Source organism: Melanerpes formicivorus, unplaced genomic scaffold (genome assembly GCF_026170545.1).
Source record: "Melanerpes formicivorus ecotype bairdi unplaced genomic scaffold, bMelFor1.0.p_v2 SCAF_19, whole genome shotgun sequence".
Classification (NCBI taxonomy): domain Eukaryota; kingdom Metazoa; phylum Chordata; class Aves; order Piciformes; family Picidae; genus Melanerpes; species Melanerpes formicivorus.
In genome coordinates, this window is record NW_027142371.1 from 8,114,432 (window position 1) to 8,132,963 (window position 18,532).

The 18,532-nt window shown below is 46.6% G+C and overlaps 1 protein-coding gene and 1 long non-coding RNA gene across 6 annotated transcripts in view; one reads left to right on the forward strand and one right to left on the reverse strand.

Annotated features, from left to right (window-relative positions):
- Positions 1 to 4,384, reverse strand: part of LOC137446909 (beta-1,3-galactosyl-O-glycosyl-glycoprotein beta-1,6-N-acetylglucosaminyltransferase 7-like) — a 30,287-nt gene extending 25,903 nt beyond the window's left edge. For 4 of the 5 annotated variants that reach the window (XM_068149991.1, XM_068149990.1, XM_068149986.1 and 1 more), the window contains exons 1-2: positions 4,219 to 4,384; positions 597 to 2,065 (exon numbers count right to left, since the gene is read on the reverse strand). The gene's annotated coding sequence lies outside the window, so the exon portion shown is untranslated. Of the gene's footprint in view, positions 1 to 596; positions 3,985 to 4,218 lie in introns of those variants that run through there. The other variant, XM_068149987.1, reaches the window with a different exon arrangement.
- LOC137446911 (uncharacterized) lies at positions 1,064 to 16,741 on the forward strand. Its single transcript, XR_010988750.1, has 4 exons — positions 1,064 to 1,084; positions 4,924 to 4,993; positions 8,466 to 8,617; positions 12,671 to 16,741. It is a non-coding gene; the product is annotated as an uncharacterized lncRNA (long non-coding RNA).
- Positions 16,742 to 18,532: the final 1,791 nt, after the last annotated feature.

Genomic DNA, 18,532 nt, shown 5'->3' on the forward strand with positions numbered 1-18,532 from the left:
ACCTCTTTCTTATCTATTTATCATAAATACTCCCCTTAACATCCCGGCGATGCAGAGAAGTGATGAGGTGTCTGCATCCTGTGCCTTTCTCAGGTATTTGTGCATGGTGGCTCCTAGGACAGAATCCCGGATTAGTTAGTCCATGGAGCTGATCCAGCACAGCAGGATTTGTTTCTCCAAGAACTTTTTTTTTTTTTCCCCTTGGCTTTCCTAATATTTGAACAAGCATTCTTGTTTAATTCGGTGAAACAGAATCTGCTTGCATTTGAATTGTGGTCAGCAGCGGGCATGCTGGGCTGGTTGGATCTCTTAAGCTGTAGCCATTTACTTCCCCATTGAGATTTAAGCTACTCGTAGTTCATTTGGTTTGCATGTTTCCCTTCTTTAAGGAATCATTAAACAGCCCCAAACATTCTCGTCGGACTGGCTGCAGCGGCTGCCGCCAGCTGCGCATGGTAAAGTCGATCGGCAGAAGCATCCCAGGACTCCTGGGCTGGAAAACCGCAGGGAAGAGCTGGAATTTGACGGAATGGGTGAAGATTTAGTGTCACACACCCCAATTACCTGATAACAAGTACCTGTCAATGTGTATGTACCTGTAAATGTGTGTTCACCAGGAGCACCTCCCGGTGAATGCTGTCTCCGAAGCCGTGAGCGGGAGCAGGGGCATCTGCGGTATCCCTGGCTGGGAGAACTAGGAGCTGGTGCTGTAAAGGCGTCTCCTTCGAACTGGAGTACGAGCTGCTGAGCTGAAACCGCAGCAGGTTGCGTCACTGAGCAGTATCTACTCCTTAAGCCTTCCCCCGCCTTTTTGGCTTTGCGTCAAAAGCCTGCGGGGGCTAAACGCGAGCTGCACTTGGGGATGTTGTCCATATGGTGGCACCAACAGAACAGCAGAGAGTGGCAGGGAACGGCCGAGCTGAGGGAGGAGAAGCCGGGAAGGACGGAGCCAACACAGCCCTTCCCAGCCGGCAGCCGAGCCCAGGATGACATCTTCGCAAACCAAAAGCTGAACTTCTTCCCTTTAAACGTTCTTGGTGGCTTTCTCTGCTGTCCAAGATTTCTGAAACTCCCTAACTGCCTTGTAAGTCATCTCTGTTTTTCAAGCGTCATAAATGGCTCTGTTTAATAACAGCGTTGCTAAAACTTTCCCTTGTTCCCTACGGAAATGTGCCCTGATTCCCTATGACTCCGTGCGGCAGTAAGTAGATGGACAGCACTGCACAGGGTTCCAGGAGAGTTGCTGCGTGTGGTCTGGGTAGCACAAAAGTTTGCTGTAGCATCAGCCCTGAAAATTTTGATCACAGGATAAATCTACGGTCTCTGTTGTCCTTGCCCTCTTTCCTAGTTGTTTCCATACGTCTGCGGTTTGTACGCACTTAACATCAGGGAATGCATCGTTGTTATGAGTGGAGAAATGCTAACAGCAAGGAAGAGCAAAAATGGGAAAACATCTCCAGAGGGAAAAGGCAGCAAGGAGACAGTGCCCGTCTCTTAATAGGATTACTCTCAAGTGAAAACAGCATGATTTATTTGACTGTTTAATACACTGATTTTTTCAAAGACAGTTGGTCAGAAAATAGAAGCTTTGTTCCACGCAAAATTCCAGTGCTTCAGAGCTTGTTTCCATTCCCGATCAGACTGAGAAGCGCAAACTGCTCCCAAAAGTAAAGTGTTGAATGTGAAATGTTGATTTGAGACAGTTGAGCTGGGCCCATTGCTTGAATTGTTTCAGCTAAGGTTAAATATTTTCTGTCTTAAGAACAAGCAACTCGCAGAATTAATGTTTAATGTATCTTACGTTTGAAACGAAATAAAACGTTTGGTTGCATCACTCTGAAACGTTGCAAAAGCCGCGTGTTTGGGATTTAAATCCTGGTTTCTGGCATCTGTAGTACATTGAACTGTTTTCAGCAGCTCTCCTTGTGATGTTCAGCAGCTCCGCGTCTGAGCTGGAGAGATCCCCGAGTCAAGTTGCCCGTAGTTGGAATTTCAAAAACAAAAGAGGAGGGAAAGAAAAGCTTGTCTTCTATTTTAGGGTCTTGCAGTACTGGTAATGCAAACACTGCAGAGTGAATATTTAACCAGTGCATGAGAATCTGAAAAAGTGTAAAGCGAATGCAAGGCAGCAGTCGATTTGCCTTGTTCAGCTCGAGCAGCATTAAGGCATTAAAAATAGATTTACAGATTTCATAATGTGATTGCAACATTCACACAGGTTGGGATTTTTAATTTAACTTTGAACTGGATAATGCAGATTGCACGGAGACCAGAATGGACCATATTCTAATGGGAGAATTTGCCTTATGCAGGATTAACATTTCAAAGGCAGGGAAGGATTTTTTGAGAAGATGGCACAATGATCCGGCTTGCTTGCCAAGTTGACATCCTCCTAAAGCTGTTGGCATCAGTGTGTGGTTTCAGACCATTTCTAGCAGGTAGGGCATCAGGGAGGCACTAGCTCTGCTTTTATCATGTTCCTTCATGTTGCCCTCGTGTGATATAGCTGGTCATGGTACAGCGTGCTACTTTTTGCTTCTGTCTTCTCTTGACATTAAGAGGTCTGAGCAAGCAGCCTTGTACTAAGCTGTGGCCCAGCACAGTCCTGAAAGGGCAGTGTGCTCTGGTAGCATGTCCTAGCCACTGAAAGCAGATTGCATTTTAGCTGAGACTGTCCATACCTCTCAGTCAGTGGTGATTACCTTCTATTCCCATCCTTGCAGGCTGCTTTGTGTTCACTCAAACTAAAGGTGTTTGAAGCTGGAAGCAGCACTTGATGTGAAACCTCCTGTACTTGCGTGCATCTTATAAATCTACTTCAGAAATGGGCTTCAGTTGTGATGATTTAGCAGTAAAGTAGGAGCGTGTGTCTCTCTTGAAGATGAGAGGCACTTGCAGCTCTGGTAGAGATGCTGAAATTTCAAGTGAAACTCTGGGAAGTTTGCAGAATTTTTTCTTACCAGGAGAAGCTGGGCTGTATCTGAGAAGTTCCAGCACTCAGCACAGAGTGAGGATTTTAAATGTGTATCAAAAAGTTAAGAAAAGGCAGTGGTTTAGTGCTGGTGGCTAGGTGAGTGAGTAGATGTTATCCCTAATAGCTGCTATCATGCTCTGACTCAGGCATAGCTGTCTTGAATGATGGTTGCTAGAAAAAGAATTCTAGGCAGGTAGGTATTCAAAGAATTTGTATCACTGACAAGGGTAGATGGTTGCAGTACAAATTTTGGAAGTTAGTGGAAAAGGTGAAGAGTAGAAAGGACATAGGCAGGTCCTTGGGACATAGAGGCAATCTGCTTTCAGTGGCAATGTGATCCAGATGGATCAGACAAACTACTACCCCTGTATTTAGGACGGCAGGACACAACTGTGTCCCCCTGCACGTGCAAATGTGTGATTTTGAAGATGCTGTGCATATCACACACTGTTCTGCACACACTATCACAATAGTGTGATATCACACACTACTTTGCACCCCAAAGCACGGACATCAGATGGGGTCATACTGGCTGCTACCTCCTAAGAAAGTACATTCATTGGCCCAGCCCCTCTCCACATCGTAGCAGTATGTCTTGTTGTAAAAACCCCCTCTGGGATTTATCTCTTTGGTAAAAGGTTCTCCACAACAGCTGAATGCTCAATGTGGCATTGGTTAGCTGTTTTCCACCAGAAGGGGAAGCTGAGTATTTGCAAGTATCAATAGCCCTATATCCCTCTGCAAGGGAGGGACAGAGACAATGCAACACTCTGCTGGTGTGGTGAGCTCTGCGTGCTTTTCTAGGATGGTGGCATTTCATGATCACAAGGATTATCCTTGTTCTTCAACAATGTCAGAAAATGGTCCATATGAAAAAGAGAAAGAGTGATGGGGTGAACAAAAGGAATTATGAAAAACTATATAATTTTGTCTGAGAAGTCTGATGCCTTCTGGGAAGTATCATATAATACCCAGCATGAAATATCCCATCAAACGCAGACAGCACAGGCATGGAGCAATGTTGAGCAAGAAGTTTGACCAGAGCACCGATTATTGATTTCAAAATACCCCAGTGCTATGTGGCCACAACAATTCAAGGCAAAATTGAAGTAGTCAGAGAGAATCAAAGTGGTGCAGACCAACGGCTGTTCAAGATCACTTAATGCAGATATGCAACAGCTGCAACAAGCTTCATGCAGAGACATGCCTTTATATTTCATTTAAGTGCAGGCAACAGTACTCACAGGAGAGGGAATGCTGTCTGAAAGTAGTAGTGAGCCTTCTGCATCTGGAACAAGAATTCATATTGAATCCTATCAGAAGTAAAGCAGCGGTGAACAGCTTCAGTGCAGTGACTGAGAGCTGAGGGTTGTCCATGAACTGGGCTATCTCCTTACATCTTCAGAAACTGAAAATGAGGTTATTTGCAAGCTTACATTGCTACTGTCAGCATGAGAGTTGTCCTGAGGATAAGGATGCTGTGATTTGCCAGAGCAGAAATTAAGCCATTGCCTTTATACTTGGCCTCTTTTCAATCTACACTGGTGCTTTCCAGCCTCTGGGGTTCATGGGCTATTTCCAAGTGACCTGTGCATGATAACAAAGAAAAAAAAAAGACTTTTTATATTTTTGATCCCTAGCATCTGCTGGAAGGTGTCTGGAAATCACCAAAATGAAACAGGCTGAGAACTGGCCTCCATTAGTAGTTAGTCAGATACACCAAAACCAGCACATAGCTATTTGTGGATTCTAGATGGAGTTGAATGGTTATTGTCTGAAAGGCATAGACAGTTCTTCATTGTGAATGTTTCTAATACTAAAATGTTGGATTTTGATGGCATAGCAAAACTGTCAAGAAACAGACTGTGCCACAGGATACATCTGAAAGCTCTTTTTGGAAGTGTCTGCTTTTATGTGATCTCTTTACCTTGTTTCTTCTAACCCAGAAGCTGTCTAGCTGAGGAATCTGGCCTGTCTTCCTGTGATATTGGCTGGGGCTGAGGTCCACCAGTATGTTGGGTAAGATTTGTGATAGTATTTACAACTGAAGCTTGCTGATTTTATCTGGCTGTCTTTTAAAGTTACACTGTATTTAAGGCAGGTCTTTTCTTCTGAAATGAAGTTTCAAATCTGTCTGAAACAAAGCAGCAAGTGCTTGAGAAATGGATTAGTTTCTCTTTATTAGCTCTGGATTCAAGATTTAGAGATTATTGGAATCGGCTTCAGTAATTCAGCTTGGAGCATTCCTGCAGGTTTTCTAACCTCTGAAGATGTTCCCTTTCATCAGCAGGTATTGCAACAAGGACTTTTTCTCCTTTTGGGCAAAAGTTAAATATGAATTTATAGCATGGTTGCATCAAGATTTCAGAACTGTGCTGCAAAAGTTAATCAATGTTGCTGTGATCTTACTTGCCTTGAGATGATGGGCAAATTGCCCTCCGTTGATGTAGTTAAACTTCTTATAGCATGCCTGGATGATATCCTGAGCCCTGATGTGTTTTTATTAAGCTTCTCTGAAACCATTTTCAAAGGATGCAAACCTAGGCTTAGCTGCAGAACTTAATGGAGCCAAACTGTTACCTATAGTCTTTAAAGAACATGCTGTAACCTTTTTGCTAAAAAATCTGCTCTGCTGTTAGCAAGTTTTACCCAATATTCAAATGAAACTTATTCCTTTTCAACCTTTGCCAAGCTGAGGTTATTAAGAAAGAGATACAAATTAAAAGGATTAAAAATGCAGCTCTAATTAAACACATATGAGCAGTTAAGAGTCGGCTCTGCCCTGGTTATCTGTGCACATAGAAGTATCACACACAACTTAAAACAGCCGTAGTCTCCATTAAGTGTTTGCTGAAGGCACCACCAAACAATATAATAATATGCTGTGCCTTTCTCTAGAGCTTCTTCTATGTAGGTCCCAAAATGTTGTTTTAAAATCAGATGAGCCATTGCTGTCCCCACTTGCTAAAAAGAGCAGGGTCTGAGCAGAGAACAAGGAGAGATTTCTCTGCTTCTGTCGTGGTCAAACTCGACATGGCCTCCTCCATGGAGAAGAACTGGTTGTCACCAGGAGCTGTGCCAGTGCCATGAGACAGGATGGGGATGGCTTGTTCTTTCCAAGCAGACCTGATGTTCCTTTTCAGAAGAATGTAAAGTGCAACCAAAACACATCAAGCAGTTTTGGCTTTCTGTGGCAAAAGTGAGTTGATGTCTCTTAATAAGTGTCCAAACAAGCCCTGGAAGACACATAATCACAAACCAGCGTGTGCGATCACAGCTCGGCATTTTGAAGGATTAGAGGGGGATTAGGAAGTTTGTAAAATCCTCACCAACCTTTTGTAGAGACAGGATGGAATATTTATTGAAGAATTCACAAGCTGCAACTGCCTGTTAAAAGCCTTTTTTTCCCCCCTTGATCTGTGCTGGGTGTGGATGGCTTTGTGATTTTTAATTTTTAAAAGAAAAAAGAAGATATCAGAACATAGCACAGCAGTCCAGGCTGTATATAAATCCTGCTGTGTGTGATTCCTAACAAGTTTCAGGGGCTTTGTGCTCCTCATGGAGAATGGGAAAATCTCCTTGCCCCAGAGGATAACAGGTCCATTCGTTCTCCTGGACCAGCTGGTGTTGCTGGTCTCATTCACCCACCCAAGGGAATATTATCACCTGAGGAAAAAAAAAATAGTGAGTGAACTTTGATCCCCAAGAAGTGTTCCAGAAAAGCTACTCATATCCTAGAACTTCTGGGGCCAACATATCATGATGGGCTTGAAAATCACAGGAAATAATCAGGCTTCACCAGACAGGATAACAGGACTTACCTGCTTTTTCTGGGAATGGGAGATGAAGCTGGACAGGAAGGGAAGGGAACACCCTAACTCATGCCTGCAGATGATCTGACAGATCATTTGGATATGGTACATATTAAACAGGGCTGTTCAGAGCATCATCCCTTAGGTGAAAAGGAAGAGGAAATATTTTTTTGGGGAAAAAAAAGTTATTAATAATATATTTTTCTGGAAAGGGTTAATTTTCCAGTACTCTTTTTGGCTATTAGAACATTTCCCATCAACCGAAGAGAGGTGTCCCATTGTTCACAGCTACTGTCGTACCCAGTGCTAACCTACTTGTTTTGCAATGGAGGTGAGACTTTCTCTGCATTCTTATCTCTATCCACGATTGCAGCTTGGTTTGGAAGTATAGGCAAAGATCAGAAATGTTGTGCCTAAAGCCGCAGGCCAAAGCTGACAGTGCTGCAGGACCCCTTGGGTTATCATCTTCTCACCAAGGCTGCTGAGGATGGAGTTTCTGTGGTGCCCACCTCTACCTGCTTCTAGTAGGGTGCAGTAATCCTTACTTGTTTGCTGATCTGAATAAGTCTGCAAACCTCAGGCTGAGCTTTTACATTTTGTTTGGGGTTTTTTGCCCCTAAATGTCTGAATGTTCAAAGCTTTGAACCCAGCAATTTCCTCTGTAATATTATCTCACCACTGTTTCTTTAGCCAAAAGCTAATCTTGACCATGTGAATTTAAACCATCCTATCTAGTCCTCAATAGCCAGTATATGATCACTTAATGCTACCATCTGAAGAGGTCTCACAGCTGTCACCTTTGGAGGTCCTCAGGAATTGGCAAAGCTTTCTGGACAACTCCATATGTGAGCAAAGAACTGCAGCAGCTCTGCCTTTAGTATTTGCACACATTGTTGTCGCCTATTCTTATTTCTTCCAGTTTTACTGTCTGCATTTATCAAGGTACAATCATAAGGGGATTTGCCTAGAACAGAGGGAAGTACCTCAGCTGCAGTGTCAGGCTTCTAATTCTTTGCCTTTGTATGAGCCTGTGACTCAGGTATCAATACAGGTGACTGGGCCACCACCCAGGCAGCAACAGCATCCTCCCTGCCAAGGGAAGGAGAAGAGTTCCCACCCCAGGTCAGCTCGACTGGTTCTTTGCTCCCTTCTGGCTCTTCATTTGCTTCTAAGTGTATTTGGAGTGGTGTTCATTTGCCAGATTCTGTGTGGATAAGTAGGGCATGGGGATATTAATTTTTGTTGCTACTTGTCCTTCAAACCTGGCCTGCGAGTTTTGGCTCAGGGCCAGACTGAAGAGTTCCTAGAGGGCTGGCAGCCCTCTAACCAGAGGGAGTTTGCACCCAAGTGCTCCTCTCTGTAGAAACACAAACACAGGGTTTCATATGGTCACCCCTCAGGAAATACATTAATTCACATTAGTTTAATTAACCTGGAGAAGCCATTGTACTGAAATGCAGCCACCTGTAAGGGAGAGCAGGGCTGAAATGGGAGAAAGGTCCCAATTTTAAACCAGAAGAGTAGGTGTAAATCTTCCTTTAGAAGTGGGGAGGGATTAGTACACACAGGCCCAGCAGGAGCCCAGGTTATTGCTAATTGTGTCTTCACATTTTAGTAGTATTAAAAAGAAAAAAAGATAATCCTTGAATATTTAATGCCCCATTTCTTCACGACCACAGAGATTAATTGGGAAACGAAAGTAACTGGAAGAGAGGAGCGGAGAGCAGAACACCTCAGGGAGCTGCAGCCTGGGCTGGGTGCAGGTGAGGTACTGGGACCTGCCCTTTTCCTGCCGTGCTGTGCAATGGAGAAGCACTGGCCACCTTGGAAGGTGAGAGTTTGTTCTTCTTGCCCTGTTTTCCGCCTCCGTGCCTTAATAATTCCTGGGTGACTGATACTGACCTAGAGGTCAGGAGCCTCCAGTAAACAGCCAGGAAATGCCCTTCCCATTGGTCATTATTGCCTAATTAACAACTCGAAATATTTCACAATCGATGCCAATGACACACGATGGCCATTCCAAGGGGTGGGAGCTGCAGAGCACTTGGCAACATCTGCATGTGAAAGGCAGCAGTGAGCTGCAGAGGCGTGGGCTGCTGCGACTGGCTCCAGCTCGGCACTGGAGCCTCCAGCCCCACTGACACCCAGAATAATTATTTCTTTTTTCCACAAACACAATGGCTAGAAATGGCTGGGCTTAAGGTCAGGTATTTACAGCCAGTGCCACGGTGTCAGAGAGAGCCTATAAAAGCTGGGAATTATGAAAAGTGCTCCCAACAGCCCATTCCTTCCTTGTTACTGGAGCTGGCCTCAGACAATAAATCCTTGACTTCAATCTGCACCAGAAGGAGCTGAGCCAAGGTGTCTTGGCCCGGCAGAAGCAATTCCCAGTCCCTCACCCACCAGTCAAGACAGCCTGCCACCAATGACATGCCCTGTGTATATAAAAATATATACATATCTTTCATGAGGGACATTCCCTATCTGAGGGGTTTTACAATCTTCATGGCACATTTTGTTTAGAAAAAGCTGAGTTTCAGCAACAGCCTCCCTCCTTTCTCCATTGTCTTGGTCAGGTAGAAAGTGCATTTTAATGTCCTGGATGACTGACATGGAAAAGCTGTGCAGAAGCTGCCATGCAGTAAGAGGGCTTGAAGGCTGGAGATGGCTGCTGGTGTTTGGTCTCCACAGCAGTCCTCCATGGGGCACTTTATGTCGCTAAACTGGAAGACAGTTGATGCAACAGAAGCAATGAATGGAGGGGTCCAACAAGTTCCAGGAGCAGGATTTTGGTACTGGGAGCCCAAACCAAAATTAAAGATAGAAAGGTACTCCCTCCCCTCTCTGCTTTTGACACTGGCACCTGTGTTGGTGCAGATGCCTGCAGAGGAGCAGCCTGAGGCCACATTTGCTCCAAGCAAATTCAGGCACTTTGTCCAGCATTACAGATGTGATAAATGTCAGGAGTGCAAGAACACATCTATCTGCTGAGATTGGAGCACGTGGTGTGGCACATACACCAGCATCATGCTTTGTCCTTCTCCAGTATGCGTGTCACCACTACCCCAGCCAATTCACCCCTTTAAAAATATCATGAAATTGAACCAACAGAGGCACTTGGCTTCAGCGTGGACATGGAATCACTGATCTGGCACCCAAATGCCTTCAGATTGGATTTGGCATCTTCTGGCAGCAGAGCCTTACACAGAGAATTAACATGGAGCAGCTCTCTTCATACCATTGTTACTTAATGTTAGCTTCCATCTGCAGGTCCTGAGTATCGTGTGGGGAGGTATCAATAGCACTATAAATATATCTCAAGTGCCCATACAATGTAGCTTCTGGGGAAGCTACAGTGGAGGGAATAGAGCAGATGAGCCTGGTCTGAGAGCTCCATAGCTAGCCTGTTCCTTTCAGGGCAGGATCATGAAATGTTTACATGTTCTCCCATGTTACACTACCAGGGTCAAGCCAAACATGAATACAGTGGAAAAGCCTTTGCTGCTATAAATGATGAAGAAAATTATTATGGATTAAACATGGGTTAATTTTTTAATGCATTTTGCCATTATTTTGGGGGGATATTTGGGCTGCAGACAGTGTCACCATTTCAGTTGGAGGACCAGAGTCCTTTTATCCATGTTCATCATGCATCTGCAATAAAAGAGAAAATAATGGAAATGGAAGTAGTCTGTCACTGTAGTGTGGCTAAGGACAGGAAGAACAGTGCAAAGAAAATGAAGCTTTTCTGCTGAGAGGGTGTGTGTAAAGGGTGAGGGTTTGAATTCTGGCATCCTGACATCCCCATTCCTGCTCTATCCAGCACAGTGACATCTAAATCCTGGGCCATGTTTGCTTTTTCTCAGGTTAGTTTTCCAGCTAATGCTTTCAGAAAGAGGTTTGAAATTAAGATTTCCATATTTATGTCCCTATTAACATAGATACATTAAAAAACTTAATGAGCTTATGTAACAAATTGCTACATGACATTGTTAACAATTCAAGAGAGGATCTGTACTTAGGTAGATAAGAATGATATTTGCAATGGCACCAGCTCTGGTAAAATTACAAGGAGCATCAATTGCATGCTTCAGATAGACTGTCCTGAGACTGGAGCCTAAAGGTCTCTGGCATGGTCCCATCCTGACAGTGAGGTGTGTGGGTGGGGAGCCATGTGCTACAACCCACTTTGCAGAGCTTGAACAGGGTTATCCAGCCCCTTAGCCTCTGTCCAAGGACTTTCTGTGTCCAAAGGATGAGATGAGATTGTGGTCTTCTGATGCAGAACCAGCATCACCTCTTTGTTCTCACAAAGATGAAGAGCATCTTTGAGCGAGACCCCTTTGGGCATGTCTACAGAGACTTTTGCCTGCTCTGGACTGGCTGGATGTGTCAGCAGGTTTGGGAGGCTGCCAGCCATTGCTCTGCTGGAGCCAGTGTGCCTGCTCCAGTTACAAACTGATGTCTCAGGTGCTGCAAGGGCTTCTGCAGCTCCCAGATCACATCTGGTCATCTTGGGGCAGGGCAAGCTGGAGGTGTTTGTAGCTCATAGGTATGCCTTACATTTCCATTTATCCTGCTTCCCAATATAAACAAGGAAATATTGAGTCCCCACAATTTTAGGACAGGAAGGTGATGTGCTGTGTAAGTACAGAGGTAGAGCAGAGCTGGTGAACATTCAACTGGTCTGAGAGTGCTGAAGATGTAAATTTTCCCCTACTTTTGTGCAGATCCTGTCCTAACTACTCACCAGGCTGACAGGCTCAACATGCTCTCCAGAGAAGCTGAAGCATGGCTTTTAGGAAGAGAGGGCTCAGAAGTTAAAAGCTCAAGTATTCAGACCCTTTCCCTCCCCAGTTAGTGCTAACAGATTTGTACAGCCAAGTCAATAGCCTGGGCTCTTTTGCCCAGTCTCCCAGGAAGCCACCACTGGCCATGAGCTGTGGCAGCAGAAGTGTGAACTCATCCCTCCTCCTATTCATTGCAAAGCCTCCCTATGACTATTTACATGCCACCATTACAAAGCAGGGGCAGGTTTGGGCTCCAGAAGGCACTGTGGTCCTGATGAGGTTTGGCTTTCTTTTCTGGAATGAGCCACAGGCATTAAGTGGCAGCTGGTGCCCTGAGCATGGACACGGAGCCTGAATGTTCCCATGGCTCTGGGGCCTCTGGAGAGCCCTGAATTCATGGCCACACTTCACTGGCCACCATGGTGGCTGTGATGGCTTTATACGCTGTCTGGAGAAGAGCAGATAATACTTGCCTCACCAGAGAACACTGTGTCTTGGAAACCTAGGAACAAACTTGAACTGGTGAAGAGATTTGAGCTGTTTGCAGTGCTGCTGCTCTGAGCGGCTGCTAACCACGCTACAACAGATTTACAGTCTCACTGAAACGCAAGTGAGGATTCCTTTGGCAAAACTATGCTGGGATCAGCTATGCTGACAGAAGAGCACTTTAGCTGGTGTATTCTGTGTTTACACAAGAGGAGTGCTTTATCGGTCTAGCTGTACCAGCAAATCTCCCCTCAGGCTAGTTAGTCTTTCCTCTGCAGCTTTGCAGTAGCTGTATGGGCAAAGCCTCCAAGGAGAGATGCAGTTGGCACTCAGTGAGGGCACTTGTGAGAGAGTGTCTGCCTGGGGCAGTTTGCCAGGGTCCCCCTGGGGCAAGCATTGCCTGACAGCCTGGACCGAGCTAGAGCTGAGGCCATTCTGGCAGTGCACCAGCACACACCCTCAGTGTGGACACAGCGTGCTCTGGGGTTACTGCAATTTGCATGGGTGCAGCTTGACCTGGTTTGAGCCCATGTCTGCTGCTGGATTTGCATCTGTTCAGCTGAGCTGGTTTTGTTTCACTGCTGTTCTTGTTTTTGATTCTAATGCAGCCCAGCACAAGGAAGTGGTGGCCTCATTCCTCTCCTCTCAGCATCAGGGCTGACTTTCAAAGGCTACCACCCATCTTGCACTGGTATGACTCTCACTTGTAACGACTGTTTTCCCTGACTTCCAGATTCCCTCCTGTTCCTTGACAGTCCCATACCCTACAGTAGCTCACTACCACCAAACTTTACTCCCCCAAGCCTCAGAGAGAGGGAACAGCTCTGCTCACATCCCCACCTAGGCTGTCCAAGGCTGTGCTCCTAGGGTCTTTAATCTCAGCTCTCCGAGCCACTAAGTCATCTAACAGCATAAATTTAATCTGGATCAGGCATGGACCCGTGGCTGTCTTTCTGCTGAGGTAGTGAAAGCATGTGGCTGGGGGCAGCTTTGGAGTCACCACTGTTGTAAATTAATTTTGGTGGCAGGATGAGAGAGCATATCTGACTGCAATGATGAAGGTAAAAGACATCTCATGCAGCATAAGACTACTGGTACCGAGTTAACATCAACCTCCTTTTTAGTATATCTGTGTTGGTAGAGTGAATTTATATTGTCTTAGTGCTCTCCAGTGACAGATTTTTACACTAGCATTAGGAGATTTAAAGTTGGTTGAACTGTATTGCCTGATAGTGTCTGGGCTGTGGCTCCTAAATCCCATGAGAGAGGAACTCTGAACTCTTCCTTGAAACAACTATGTCAGAGATTGGAGATCCAGCAAATACCTTTGTTACGCCACTTAAACTTCTCTGGACTGATACACACTGGGCACATTTCACTGCTCCAGCAAGTAGTGAAGTATCACAGGTAGAGAGGAAGTTTGGGATCAGCTTGATCAGCCCAATCCCCAACTGCCTGATCACAGCAGAGTTCCTGGACAAAAACCATGTTCATAAAAGCAATGACAGGAAAACTTAGAGTGTGGGTACACATGCACAGATTGAGGGAAAAATGAATGATGGAAGAAAAGTTGGAAGACCAAAAATGAAGCTGCCTGAAAGGCTGTCTGAATTCAGATTTGAACTGAAGCACCCTGAATGATACCGTCTTCGTTTTATCACTTTGTAGCAAGGAGTGAAGGTTTTTAACACACAAACACACACACACACACACAAAAACATCTGGACATCCCAAGTCTGCATTCTTCTGTAATATTCATGCAACTTATCCATGTTCATGCAAGCTGAACATGGATAAGAGATTTCTAAGCAGTGTGACTTTTTGCACCTCAGAGTCTCTCCTATGTGCCTTTGCAGCAGTAGTGCTATGCAAAGTTCTGCAAAGTAGAGCTGCCAAAAAAACCCCAAACCTCAGCCTGTATTTGCTACACTAACCATGTAACACCATCATGGACTTCTGTCTGCGCAGATACACCTGCAAAATCAAGCCCTTGAGAACACAGCTTGGAGCAGGTTTGGAAGAATTTGAAGGGATTTGCTGGCACCTGATATTTGATAATTCTGACAGCCCTTCACTGGTGCCTTATTAGTGTGATTATAAATGACAGAGTGCATTTAGTGTAGAGGTTTGATTGATGTAATTTTTACCAGCAGTTCAATTTTCCCCCCCCCTAGACAGTTCTGCTTCATTTTGCCATGTCATGGAGCTGTAGCTCACCAGTGTATCAGAAACGGAGAAACACCACAAAGGAGCAAGCATGGTGCCATAAAACCCTCTGTATTTTCCAGTGAGCTATAACCAGGCAAACACCTGTGGTCATCTGTTAATGGAGACATGAAAGAGAGTGTCCCTATGCTCTTTGATGCTAAGTGATAAAAAGGCCAAAGAGGTTAGGAGTTTTGTGTTTGTCTCTACATTTTTTTGTCCCTCTACACCTTTCCCCCATACATGATACCTTTCAGATTTTGTCCTGCCAAGCTTTGATGGAGGACTCTAGGGAAGACTGGCAATTTAGAGGGATTAGGAGTTGTCAAGAAACTGGACTATAGAAGTAAGAGTAACTGCATTTGTTGTCTTTATTTAAATTGCCTACAGGGACAATCCTTAGCTTCAACTCACGTGACCCAATTCCCTGACACTAAGGTCAGTTTACTGACTTTAAGATGACTGAAGAGTGAAAGGTAACTAGAAATAAGGCAGCTGGCTCTTCTGTGAATTCCATGCCTACTGTACAGGTACTGTCTGCATCTCTGCTGAACTTCTGTATATTGTGCTCAAAATCGCCTTTGAAAGCATTTAAACTGTTTGTCTATTGAGATGTTTAACTTGTGCATGTGTCACATCGAGGGAGTTGTATTAGCTACAGCCTAAACTGGGCAGAGCAATGTTTCCTAGATCATTTCTGTATCTCAGGCTGAAATACTTTTCTGCCACAGGAATCTTTCTTTTTGTGGTACTGAGGGTTTTTCTCCCCCTCCTTATTGTAGTATGAGCAGTTAGATGTAGGAAGGTAAGATCCACAAAGACTTTATTTTTTAACAGGTACTAGTTATGTATATTGTGCCAGGAGTCTGCATGTTCTTGTTTGTTTGTTTGTTTTCAGAAAACAGCCAAACTAGACACATGAATCCTGATTTAACATGGGGGTGTTTTAACTGGGTTTAGTGCTTTGTTTGGGGGTTGGTTGGTTGGTTTCTTGGTAGTTTTTTAATTTATTTTATGTGGAGTCTACTTCCTGCCCTAATGAACCCAGTTCAATTATACAGAGACCAGCAATGAGATCCTTTGGAGCAACAGCCTGGCTAGCAGCAATGAATCTGATGGCATAAGGCAGGAATTAAAAAAAAATGAATCGAAAATCACAGCATTTCTCCAGAATGGAATGATCACACTACTGCAGGCAAGATGTCAGAGCCTCAGGATCATTATGCAGAGATGCAAGGGTCTTGGGGACCATGGCTCCTACCTTTCCCTTGATCCCACCAGATAAGAATCCAGGTTTTGCCAGTGCTAGGATAATTACCCTTATTTTGTGAATGAGGAGACTGAGGTAAATGCAGCTGCAGTCACATTTGTGGTCATCCCCTGCCTCAAGGACAGAGACAGGCTAGGAATTTGGGTCTTCCTTGCCCTGGTCCTTCCTACGCTGTGGCTGCAAGCAGGTTCCTGTGAACTCCCTCCCTCGCAGGTGTCCATCTCCTTCCGCAAACCATCCAGCTCAACAAAACTTGTGTACAAAAGCCAGAGAAACTGCTTTGCAAGAGCCTTAGGCAGCTGCACATCGCTGCTGAACTTCTGCCACATGCCACACAGCATCTAACCTGGGGCCCAAAAGTGCCTGGTGTCAAAGTCTGTCACTTCTGCCCATGAATTGCTAAACACAACCTTACTGCTGCAGGCTCACAGCACGCTATGGCCAGGGGACTCTGCTCCTCCAGCTCCATCGGAAAGAAGCAGGAAGAAAAACATAGCTGGAATCGTGTTTATTAAGCAAATTAATAGGTTGGGGAAAAAAACTAGCCACGTTGTGGGCACGCTTTCTTCTCACCTCCTGCAGATGCAGGGGCTGGAAGCTGAGCAGGTGCTGAGTGCTCGACGGTGCGTCCTCCTCCGCTCCCTACCAGATTTCTCTGCTGGGGGGCAAGCTACGGGGCGGGGTAGGGAGAGAGAGGGCTGGGACTGGCAGGTTTACAGCCCCCGGCGGGACTCCGGCTCCCCTGACACACCTCACATACTGGTGTAATACTGGTGTGGGCGCCCAGAGCTCCGCTGGAGCCGCATCCCCGGAGAGGTGGAGGCAGGCCGGGCCGACGCTGCAGGAGTGCAATAGAGCCGGCGCCTCCCGAGCGACCGCTGCCCTTCCCTGGGAGACACACGGAAAGCAGAGGCTGCCGGTGGTCAGGGATGCTCTCGGTGCGAGCGGCTACGGAGAAACACACACAACCCCCATTCCCTCGGGATCTGTAAAAGGAGGAGAAACGTCAGATCTTAGAATTAAAAAAAAAAAATAAAATTAAAAAAAATAATAATAACAAACTTATAATGTCCTATGCCGCGACTCGCTGGGACCCTTCCAGCAGCGGTGGAGCACCGTACTAGGCAGCCACCAGCAGCAAAGCCCGGGCCTTTTCGTCCTCTTTCGGGGACTGCGAAACCCGCGAGACGGAGGTGCTGCCGGGACCAGGGTTTGGGAAGGGGAAGGACAGGCTGGGGGCGCGGATTGGTGCGCAGGAGCCCTGCTCCGTGCCCAGGTGTCCGCGGCTCCGGCACGGGTGCACCGCAAGCCCCCATGGCTCTGCTGGGGAGGACCGACTGGCAAGTATGTATCCCTGCGCTTGTCCCGGCCCCCTGCGGGACCAACAACACCCCAGGAGCCGTCCTATCCGAAAGAGACACCCCCCCCCGCCCCCCCCGCCGCAACCCGGCCGGGGCGGCTCTGCCTCCCCCACGGGTTTTGGGCTGGGTGGCGGGGTGGGACGGTCTGTGGGAGTCCAGAAGGGCTCCTTTATGTGGGGCGAGGGTGGTCTGGGGGTGGAGGAGGGGGACACACACATCTCCCGCTTTCTGCCCCTCCTTGCGGAGTCGCAGTTACACGGCGAGTCTTCGAAGCGGTGGGGCAGTAGCTCCTGTTGCAAAGCGCTGCAGGAACAGAGGCGATAACTATTACAGGTTGCTGAAGCCTTGTTAATGATACAGATTTACGTGTGTTTAAATAATTTCTAGAGGAAGGGGGACGAAACTAATTAGCATCCCCAAGCTCTGTTTTAATTGCTGCCAAGTAGGAAAACCTACTGACTTTTACAGAGGGTCAGCAAGTGGGCTCTGGCTTCTCTCCCGAGAGCGTGTTCACACCTGGGGGTACTTTATGGTCCCCCACGGGAAACAGCATCCTCGTGGAAAAAAAAACGGGTGTGCGGGGGGCCAAGCCACAGGAAGGAAGAAATAGAGGATGTCTCCAAAGTAAAGGCACCAATATATTTTTGTTTTAATTTTTTCCCCTAATGCGAAAATAAAGCTGCCACCTGTCGGGAGCTACCTCTCCTGACCCATGTATTGAAGGGAGTGTCCAGGGAAGTACCGTGTACTTGCAGCAGTCCCGGCTGCCTGTGCCCGGAGGTTCCCTGGAAAGGGAGAGTTTCGCCGGTCCGGAGAGGGAGGGTGCGGCCGGGCTGCTGCTGGGTGCTGTCGCCGGTGCCCCCGGCCCGCCCGCAGCCGGCTTACGTATGAACGCAGAGCATCGCGGAAAGTCGCTCTTCGGACAGGAGAGGCTCAAAAAGTACTTCCCTCTCTTCCCCACTATACTCCCTCCTCCCCTGCCCCAGTTTAGAAAAGGGCTGACCTGCCCAGACCCCGAGCCGTTCACTCAACCAAAGCATCCAGCACCAGGGGCAAGAGCCTCTCTCGGCCCCAGCGGTGGCAGCACCTGCGCGGCTGCGGTAGCCGCCGGACCCAGCGGGAGGCGGCAGGCAGCGTCCTCAGTCCCAGGCTGTGCTCCCCGCGGGGCCCGGCTCCCCTTGCCGGTCCCTGGCAGCTGCCGCTGTTGTCGGCTGAGACCGAGGAGCAAGTGGATGTACGGGAAAGTTTATCTGAAACTTCCCCGCGTTCAGTCTCTGCTCTTTTGGTGTGTATTGTAGGAAGCCAAGTGCTTGTTTCGCTCTCCTTATTCAGTTAACTTCTTCCAAACTCCTCACCCTTTTCCACTTATCTATTTACAAATATTGTTTATGCACGACAAATAATAAGAAAGTGAATTCATCTTCGTCATTTTGGCTATCGAGAGAAACAAACGGACGGTGTCCAGACCTTGACAATTAAGTGAGAAAATCACGGTCGCTTCCCAGTGTGGCATTTCTGAGCAGAAAGGAAAATCTGTCTTCTGAGATTCTGACAAAAATGACCAGCGTTGCTACAGTACAGTAGAGTCTCTTTGGAAGGAAGAAGAGCCATTCCCAAACCCGGGAAGCTCGACG